Here is a 10,040-nt window from a genome sequence, read left to right on the forward strand (position 1 = left end):
CCACCGCTGCTGCCGCACCCACGTGGCAAGTCCAGATAGCTCAGCGCCGGGCGGGGGCCGCCGGGCCCACCTCTCCCTCCGCTCGCCGGCCCTTCCCGCCCGCCGGCCGGGCGCCCGCTCGGTCCTCCACCGCCAGGGGGCGGGCGCGGCTCCCGGCGGCGGGGGCCCATTGGTCGCGGCGGGGAAGCGGGGAGGAGGCCCAGCGGCGAGTGAGTTGGCTTCCTCCTGGCCACTTTGAGGGGTGAGGGGAAGCCGGAGGAGCCCGGGAGGAAGCGGAGGAAGGAGCGGGAGGCGGCGGCGGCAGTGGGTGCCGTCGGCCTCCGGTAGGACTGACCGCTGAGAGGCCGGAAGGCAGGCACGAGGCCGGTGAGACGGAGGGAACCCCGGCGGAGGGCGGGGAGGGATGGTGGGCGTCTAGGGGGAGTCGGGCACTCACCTTCACCTTCATCCTCCGCTCGCGCGGCCCCCGCCGGCTGGGGGCGGGCCCCGGGGCGCGCCGCGGTGGTCGTGGCGCATCCTGCGGGGGAGGGGCGGGGGGGGCGAGCGCGGGCAGGACCGGGGCCGCCGGAGCACGGTTGGCGGGCGTTCGGGCCGCCGCCGCGGCGGTGCTTCCCCTGCTCGGCGTCTCCCTGCCCGGGTCCGCGGAGGGCGGGGCGGCGCCTGCACCTGGCGCTCGGCTCGGCGCCCCAGCCGGGGCTGCACCTGGGTGCGTGCCTCGCTGGGGCCCCGGCTCGCCGTCGGAAACCCGGGCCCAGTGCTCTGAAGAGGCGAGGGTGGAACTGGATGTTGCATTTGTACTCTGTGGAGGGCCGTCTTGGCTCACTTGTAAAGTTCTAGCGTCTCCTAAACTGGAGGTACTTCTCAGTTTTAAAATTCATCCAGCTCATTGATATTGGGTGTCATTGATGAATGTGCTGTTCCTTCTTTCTTTTTCTTCCCCATTTTCTTCCCCGTCCTCAAAATTCTCTACTGTGTACCATGGTTAATGACCCTAGATCTAAATAATATAATGACAAATTGATGATTTGAGGTTGAGATCTACCAGCTGTGTTTCATCATCATCTCCCGCACCCTACTTTTTTTAAGTTTCATGTAATAGAAAGCTGCTGTCTAATCGACAGAACCTTTTGTTATTATTTTCTTTAGTCAGAAATATATAGATACAAGATATACTAGGTAATTTTAGATTGCTTACTGGGCACTGTGCTGTATGCTTTCATATGCACATTTATTGCTCACAAGCCAAAGAGTAAGTCCTTTTATCTGTCTTTCTGATTTTTACAGTTGAAAATGTGAACTCTTCTAGAGGTTAAGTAAAGGTTGACGGTGACAGTAGATGCCAGACCCCTTGGACCCTTGACTACCTTGTGGGGTTAGTGGTATGCAGTCAGATTTACCAAGTTTTTGGAAACGTTGCTGATACTCATACCGTGCATTATGGAGTACAAAGAGATCTCCATTTTAACTTAGAAAATAAATAGTTTATGCTCTTCAACAAGAAATTGGCAGAATCGGCATCAGTTTGGGTCATATCATTAATTGTACTTCTTTCTAAAGGCTGCCAGTCTCGAGTTCTTTAGCTGTTTACTGAAGTTACCACCCGCCCCCCCATTTTATACAGGTGTTAGAAGCTTTGTTTCACAAATTCCATGTAATGTTTTCTCAGCTCGCTGAAGACTAGCGTTTCTTGGTAGTGAGAAATAAAGAGTCCGATGCAGTGATTCTCAACCAGGGGATCTCTTAGAATCAAACACAAATGAGGCTTTTTAAAAGGGCCATAGGCCACAGGCCTCCATCCTCCAAAATCCCCATGGGAGGGGACTTTTGTTTCAAAAGGGAATCAGAATAAGACTGAGCACCCCTGGGTTAAAGTGGCTTTCAAAATAAACCTAATAGATATTTTATTACAGTTACAAAATTTGGATTGCTACCTTAAGCATTGGTAATTAATCTTTCATAATTAATGAAGATACATTAATGAGGGAAGGTAATTGGAGAGAGGGACAAAGGGTTAAGAGATTGTTGAATGGCAAAAAGTGGTAGTCTCGGTTTTGGGTCATCAGTCTTTTTTTTTTTTTTTTTTTAACCACATATGTCCCTGCAACTTTTTCTCCCTAGCACACAAAAACTCACCAGGGGCCATCAGTGGATGACTAAACAAAATGTGGAATGCATCCATACATGGAATATCATTTAGTCATAAAGTCAATGAAGTATTCTTACATGCTGTCCTACGGATGAACTCTAAAACATCATGCTGAGTCAAAGAACTGAGACATAAGAGATCACATCTTATAGGACTCCATCTATATAAAATATCCAGAACAGGTAAATCCACAGGGACAGAAAGCAGACTAATGGTTGCCAGGGGCTCAAGGGAAGAGGGGATGGGGAGTAACTGTTTAATGGGTATGAGGTTTCCTTCTGGAATGATAAAGTGTTTTAGAACTGAACAGAGGTGATGCCTGCACACCACTGTGAATGTATTAAATGCCACTAAGTTGTACACTTTAACATAGTAAATTTTATGTTAAATGAATTTAATTTCCTAAAGAAAGAAATCAGAAAAAAACTCACCAGAGTAAAACTGGAAAAATCATAAAGAGTAGATGAAAAATTAATTGGATTAGAAATAAGGGAAATGTAAGTCATCTTAGAACAGCTTCAATCAAATGGAGGAGGCCAATGAAAAAGAGAATGAAAATACCAGTGGGGTAAGCAGTGGAAACTTAGAAGAACGGGAACACTTAATTTCCCCCTCTGAAAGTCAGCTGACTGTATTTTAGGAGCTGAGTAAAAGTCACAAAACCTCTTAAAGTTTAAATATCTTAGGAATCTTGCTCAATCTCCCCAAATTAAGAAAATAAGGCCTTGCATGGAATTAAATAATTTGGTTAATGCCATTCATGAATCAACTAAATGCAGAACTATTGCTTAAAAGCCAGATACGTGACCCCAAGGACAGGAATCCTTGTGAACTAAGTACCAAACAAACGTATGTTACTATCCGAAGCTCTGAGCTAGCTGGATTTTTGTGAGACCTGGGGTCAAAATTTGTTGGTTCTTGGGTCTTGCACCTTTCAGCTTTAAGAATGTTAAATGTATTTAGTTTTATTTTTGCCCTTGTTCTCAATGATAGGTATTTTTGTCAGTCCATCTCTCTTTTCCTGGATGGTACAGTGTGGGATTAAGTGGTTTACATTACAGCTGTTTAACCCGCAGTTGTAGAACTCAGAAGGAGCAGGCTGAACTGTCATTTTCTGTTTTTGGCATGTTGGTGCTCCCAGTTACAGAAATCTGATCACCATTTGATTTCTTCCACTGGATTATAACTTTTTAAGCGAAATTCTGCTTTGGTGGGTCAGGAAAAACTACAAGAAAACATTTGGGTAATTTTGAATCTAATACTGTTGTAACCATTGCAAACAAGAGTTCTCTCTGCTCTGTTCCTCAGTACTTGTCTCCAGATTTATTCACTGCCTGCTTTTCCCTCCTCACCCCAACAGGAGATCTGGCCCAGAGTCAGGCTGATTTCCATTCATTGTTAAGGAAATAATGAAATTCTTGTTTTATAAGTTTACTTTGGGCTTTTTTGGCCTTGGTGTGTCTCACCAGCCCCCCCCCCCCCCATCTCCAAACTTCTGTGTGTGTTTGGATTGCTGTACTGTAGATCTGAAGTTCTCAGATCTGAGTGAGAGTGAGAACCACCTGGGGAGCTCATTAAACATGCAGGAGTTTTAATCCTCCTAGGGATTCTGGGCTCAGGAATTTGCATTTTAAAAAGCCCACCAATAATCGTGGTGTCTGTGCTGTGGGTTACATTGTAGTTAGGGCTTCAAAGAACCAGATACGCTGTTTCATTGAATCTAAGATATTTGTAAGGTACACCATTATTTTATATACTACCATGGGGGAAAATGTGATTGTAAACCTCATCCTAGTTTTAAGACATGTTATAATGGACATGTTAGAATGAGGGAAGTAGGGGCGCCTGGGTGGCTCAGATGGTTAAGCGTCTGCCTTTGGCTCAGGTCATGATCCCAGGGTCCTGGGATCGAGCCCCACATCGGGCTCCTGGCATCAAGCCCCACATCGGGCTCCTGGCTCAGCGGGGAGCCTGCTTTTCCCTCTGCCTCTGCCTCTTCCCCTGCTCATGCTCTCTCTCTCTATCTCTGTGTCTCAAATGAATGAATAAAATCTTTAAAAAAAAAAAAAAAAGAATGAGGGAAGTAGTGTATACCTTAAAATCAATAAAATCATCTCAGGTGCCCCAGGAACCACAGTCCGCTCTTAAGGTAAATGATTATTATGAGTCATGGAAGCTATGAGATACAAGAATTACAGTGTAGCATTTCTTCAGATCTTTTACCATGTAAAGTATTTGTTTACAATACGATTTAATGTAAGGTGTCCTTACCTGACATTTATTTGTAATGAAGATTATACTGATGACTTGTTTTAAAATGCAAGGTAGCTGGATGGAAGGCTGTAATGCACTCCAGTTTGGCCCCATATCATTTTCATCCTATCCATTTCCAGTCATTTATGTGTTGATAGTTCAGTTGAGAAATCTTATTTCTAGTTTCTTTGTACTTTAGTGATTTCCATTTTGTAATTACTGAGATATTAATGTAATGTCACATTGACATCATGTGTGGCTTGATCATTTGATTTCTATCTTTCTTATCACCCTTTTTCTTTTAGAGAGTCCCTCTTGATGCCAGGAGGTGATACTATGCATGTATACCAGCCATCTACTGTCCGATCTTGAGTAGTTACAGGATATAGTGGTAATAATCAGGGTAAACAGCAGTGTGTCTCTGAATAAACCTGAACTCTGGCTGCCAACTCAAGAAGGGCTTTTGTGGCATATCAGGTACTGAATGACAGAATGCCCGTGGGTTCCAACAAACCTTTCTCCGCTAATGAGAATTCAGCAAAGAGCAACCCCACCTACTTATGGTGCTTCCTTCAGTGGTATCATCTTAGAAAATGAAATATTTTTGTCAGGAAGAGGTTGGTTAGCCCTGTTAGATTTGGGAGGGGAAGGAGAACACATGTCCATTTAGTTTTTAATCACATGAAGTGTTTACAGAAAATGTGGTTAAAAAGCTTGTTGATCAACTGAAATATTTCCGAAATCTGATACCTCAAATTTCTGAAGAGGTAAGAACTTTAGATCTCTAGCTAATTCACATTGGTTGAAGGAGTTGGACTAGGGAATCCTTAACATTGAGATGAATCATGTTGAAATACATTTGCTCTTAGGATGTAGTGTGGGTGGTCTGCCAGGTGTGGTTACTTCTCCCTCCGTTGAGTCTTTGAGGTGAGGTTGATCTAGGAGAGGCACGGGCATGATTTTACTTAGCAGGGCACCTTCGCTTTTGTACATGGAGAGACAGGTTGATTGTTACAGTTATACTTTGTCATATTTCATTGTTAGAAGAAAGGCATTTTATCTAGCTGCTGTAGATCAGGTAGAAGTTTTCAAAGGGTTGCTCTCTCCATTCCCTGCCTGGAGAACCAACTAAAAACAAGGTGTAGGTATTTATGGTGGACTGTGGAGGAAAGCAAAATTCACCCAGAACAATCCCAGTATGCTTCATATTAAGCATTGATTAGCATTCTGGAGGGGAGTTAGAAACACTTTCTGGCTCATCTGTGCTTTTTCATAGTATGCTTTTAATTCTGTTTGTTTTTTAGCCATAATTAGCTACTAATTCTCTTTTTAATGTATTTTGAATATGATGCATTACAAAATAAGAAAAGCCATTTGATGGTAGTTCAAATAGTAAAAAATCTAGGCATAGATTATATCCCTCTCTTGCCAACGTTTTCAATAGGAAATTAAAATTCTTTTCTGAAAGACTTATTTATTGGTACTCTTGAGCCATTATTTAAGTTTTGGTCTGTTGCTTTACAGTCTCACCTTTTTGAAAGCTGCTTTGCAGGAGTAGTTACATTCATGTTTTTCCTCAGTGATCATTTGAAAAAAATGGTTATTCTTGACATTATAGAATCCATACAGATCTCCTCTCCCCATTCCCAGGAGTGTGTGGATTTTTTGCTCCTTTTTTCTTCTAGTCAAAAGAAGGTTAGTTTGGTCCTTTAAAAACCTGGGATACTTTTCTAATTGTTAGGTAGTCATTTAAAAAATTGGGGTGCCTAGGTGGCCAGGTCGGTTAAGCGTCTGACTCTTGATTTCCGGTCAGGTCATGATCTCAGGGTTGTGAGATCGAGCCCTGTATTGGGCTCTGCACTGAGCTTGGAGCCTGCTTAAGATTCTCTCCCTCTGCCCCTCACCCCCACCCCTGCTTGCATGCACTCTCTCTTTCTCTCAAAGAAAAAAAATTTTTTTTCCTTTAATTATTACCAGGTTAAACCTACCCAGTTTTTAAAAGGTGTGTAACGTGTGTATGTTGAAGTGGTAGACTCTTTTAAATAGATGCATTTTCTAGGATTGAGAATCAGAGTGGCCTACTGGTACTGAAATACTTTCTGAAGTTAGTAATCGGATTTTTTTCTATTAAGCATTTAGTTTTAATAACACCAAATTCTATTAAATTCACAATATTCATAACACAATGAGAGCAGCTCAGATGTCATAATCAGTTTTTAAATGTTCTGGTGCTTTCAAATGAATGCAGTCTTCTCACCCTCTCTTCATTTTGTTATTTCAAAAATGTATCCAGCCTGGCAAGGGTGAGTGTGCGGTGAGACAGGGTACTTGATAGCAGTCTGCAGCTACTATAGTGATAGTTTGTTGGGTTTTTTTTTTTTTTTTTTTTTTTTTTTAGTAAAGATTTTTGAAAGCTTAATATTTGCAATTTTAAAAGTTGATCAAACATCGAATACACACCCACCCCCTTTAAGCCTATCACAAAAATAATCACTTTTAAATCCCTATGTAAAGAAAACAGTAGTGTCAGTTTTCTTCACCAACATAATTTTACAGTTAATGAAATGGGTTGTAATAACATTAATTTTTATCCATTTCTTTATACCTGCTCAGATTGCTTTGGAAAACATTCCAAAGTCTAGATTATACCTATTTTTGCTATAGATGGATTGCTTTATTTATAGGAAGGGAAGGATTTTTTTTTCCTTCTTTTTCAAGAGGATCCATTATGTTGTTCCTCATGGAGTATCTGCTTCTTCCCGTGGAGACCAGGGGAGTAAGAAACTGTATGATGAACGCATACAGAACACAAAATTTAGGGTTGTTTCATCTGTCTTACATCTGTAGTAGTACTTCTGAGAGGACCAATAGAAGCCTGGTGGAACTTATGTCCTGCAAATAACCCTGCAAGAAATGTTGAAATATTAGAGCATGGTCTATTTTAAAAGTTTTTTTTTTTTTTAGTTTAAATTTTACTTTTGATTTCTCTGTCTCAGGTTGTCAAATAACGACCCATGGGTCACTGTGGCTCATGAGCCAAGGTAGATTTTTATGTTTTTAAGTGATTGGGAAAAAAGTCAAAAGAAAAGTATTATTTGGTATCATGAAGACTTTATGAAATTCGAATTTCAGTGTTCATAAATAAAGCTTTATTGTAACACAACTGGGCCCATTTGTTTACGTGTGTCTATGGCTGCTTTCCAGGTACAACTGCCAAGCAGAGTAGTTGCCATGGGGACTGTATGTATGGGCAACAAAACCTAAAATATTTACCGTCTGGCCCTTTTACAAAAAAGTTTGCCAACATTTGCTCTGTTTTGTTTGCATAAGTGTGGGTATTTTTCGCGAATTGTTTTTAATGCCATACTTCTGTTTGTAATCTACAGGAGAGTCACTCACCCTCATGACCATTAGGTGTAGAGTCGTTTTGTTTTCAGTGTTTGCTCATTTCCCTCTTTAACTGCTCTAGGACTGAAAATGTAATCTCTCACGTTCTGATTTTGAGGAAGCCTGTTACTAGGCTGGGTTCTCTAGAGATACTGCACTGAGAGGAGATAAGAGACCTGAGACTGATCGGTAATCATGAGGAATTGGCTGCTGTGGTTGTGGAGGCTGAGAAGCCCCAGGCGGCTGGGGGAGCCAGTGAGTCTTCCTCCAGCCGCGAAACGGCAGAGCCCGCGTGTGAGTTTCAGTCCTGATTCCAAGGCAGCTGAAGATGACGTTCCAGGCAGAAGACTGTGTGGGCAGGGAGAGCGAATTCTCCCTTACTCAGATTTTTTTGGTTCTGTTCAGGCCTCCAATTGGATGAGGCGGATTTTTGTTGGGGAGAGCCACCTGCTTTACTCAGATGTTAGGCTCATCCAGAAACGCCTTCACAGATGATCCCGTAATAACGGTTAAGCAGATATCTGGGTATTCCATGGCCCAGTCAAGTTGACACATGAAATGTAGCCATCACAGGGCCTAAATGTACTGAAATCTATCTGCTTGCACTGACCTTTGTTTCTCTGCGTCCTTGTGAAAAGCCCTAGCATGCATGAGTATTACAGTCATCCGAACTTCACTCTGTTGATGCATGTGACATTGCTATTTGACCAGCACCGAATTAAAGTTGGATTGAATTAAGTGATGGTTTCTTTATATTTGCAGAGAAGGATTTATAGTACTTTCTTCCAGTTTAGTTGATTGTGGCTTGTTAATACTGAATCCATCAGTGGGTGTTTTTGTATGCTTCATTTTCTTCTATCCTTTCTGTCTTGGAGGGGTGTTTTAATACATGTGCTTAATCATTTTGACGAACTCTCAAATCTCTGGAGTGGCTAGTTGGCAGCAGAGGTTAACAAATTCCCGAGCAATTTACAAAAGCCACATTGATTGGCATGGAATTTGGTCAGCAAGTTGCTTCTATTAGAGTATGTCAGTGAGCTGCTGAGGTGAGAGGGAAGTGTATTTGTACTATCAGCTTCTTACCCTTTGTATGACTTGAGACAAACCCTTTGACTTCATTTCTAATGCCATCAAAACATGCACTACACCTAGGGGGCTGCTGGGAAGATTACATAAAATAAGAGTGTGTACAAAAAGCACTGCTGAGTGCATTACCTAGTTTATTTTAATTGACAAGACCTTCCCCTCTGGTAAATAATTGTTTTTATGGCTTATTTAGTTGATGTAGAATGGTGTTCTTGTCGTGCACCTGTTGTAACTCAAGTCTACTTCTCAGGGAGAGAAAGTATCACTTGACCTGTGGTTTTATCTGTTCTCAAATTGATTAATTCTAGGTTGAGGCCTGTTGATTCAGGCCTGATTTTAAAAAAAAACTTGACCAAATTAGAGCAAAGTAGGTAGTTGGGTTAAAGAAAATGTTTAAATGACAAGGTATTCAAAGAAATTCAGGATGTCAGTCTGAGATCCTAATGTGGGCTCTCTTCTGCAGTCTAGGTCACATACTTACTGTTCTGTGGCCCAGGGGCATCGTGGTGGCCCTCCTTGCAGCAGACTCTCAGATGATTGTGCGCTTCTACACATTAGCAGCCTGATTGGGTTTGAGCATTTATTTAAAACACTGAAACTTGTTGTTTTGACTTAGACTACATTCTTGGGGAGCAAAGGTACTATCAGAGGTTTTTTTGGTTTTGTTCCTTTTTTTTAATTTTATTTTATTATGTTATGTTAGTCACCATACATTACATCATTAGTTTTTGGTGTAGTGTTCCATGATTCATTGTTTGCGTATAACACCCAGTGCTCCATGCAATACGTGCCCTCCTTAATACCCATCACTGGGCTATCCCATCCCTCCACCCCCCCCTTCCCTCTAAAACCCTCAGTTTGTTACTCAGAGTCCATAGTCTCTCATGGTTTGTCTCCCACTCTGATCCCCCCCGCCTTCATTTTTCCCTTCCTACTATCTTTTTTTTTTTTTTTTTAACATATAAAGTATTATTTGTTTCAGGGGTACAGGTCTGTGGTTCATCAGTCTTAACAATTTACAGCGCTCACCATAGCACATACCCTCCCCAGCGTCTATCACCCAGCCACCCCATCCCTCCCACCCCCCACCACTCCAGCAACCCTCAGTTTGTTTCCTGAGATTAAGAATTCCTCATATCACTGAGATCATATGATACTTGTCTTTCTC

General features: G+C 42.2%; 1 protein-coding gene across 3 annotated transcripts in view; it reads left to right on the forward strand.

The window, feature by feature from the left end:
- The first annotated feature begins 217 nt into the window (after positions 1 to 217).
- FAM3C (FAM3 metabolism regulating signaling molecule C) overlaps positions 218 to 10,040 on the forward strand; it is a 52,383-nt gene continuing 42,560 nt past the window's right edge. The window contains exon 1 of one of the 3 annotated variants that reach the window (XM_006727819.3): positions 218 to 366. The gene's annotated coding sequence lies outside the window, so the exon portion shown is untranslated. Of the gene's footprint in view, positions 367 to 2,140; positions 2,329 to 4,670; positions 4,877 to 10,040 lie in introns of those variants that run through there. The other 2 variants (XM_081800188.1, XM_081800189.1) reach the window with 2 other exon arrangements.

This window comes from Leptonychotes weddellii, chromosome 12 (assembly GCF_054177405.1).
Source record: "Leptonychotes weddellii isolate Sample4059 chromosome 12, ASM5417740v2, whole genome shotgun sequence".
In the NCBI taxonomy this organism is placed as follows: Eukaryota; Metazoa; Chordata; class Mammalia; order Carnivora; family Phocidae; genus Leptonychotes; species Leptonychotes weddellii.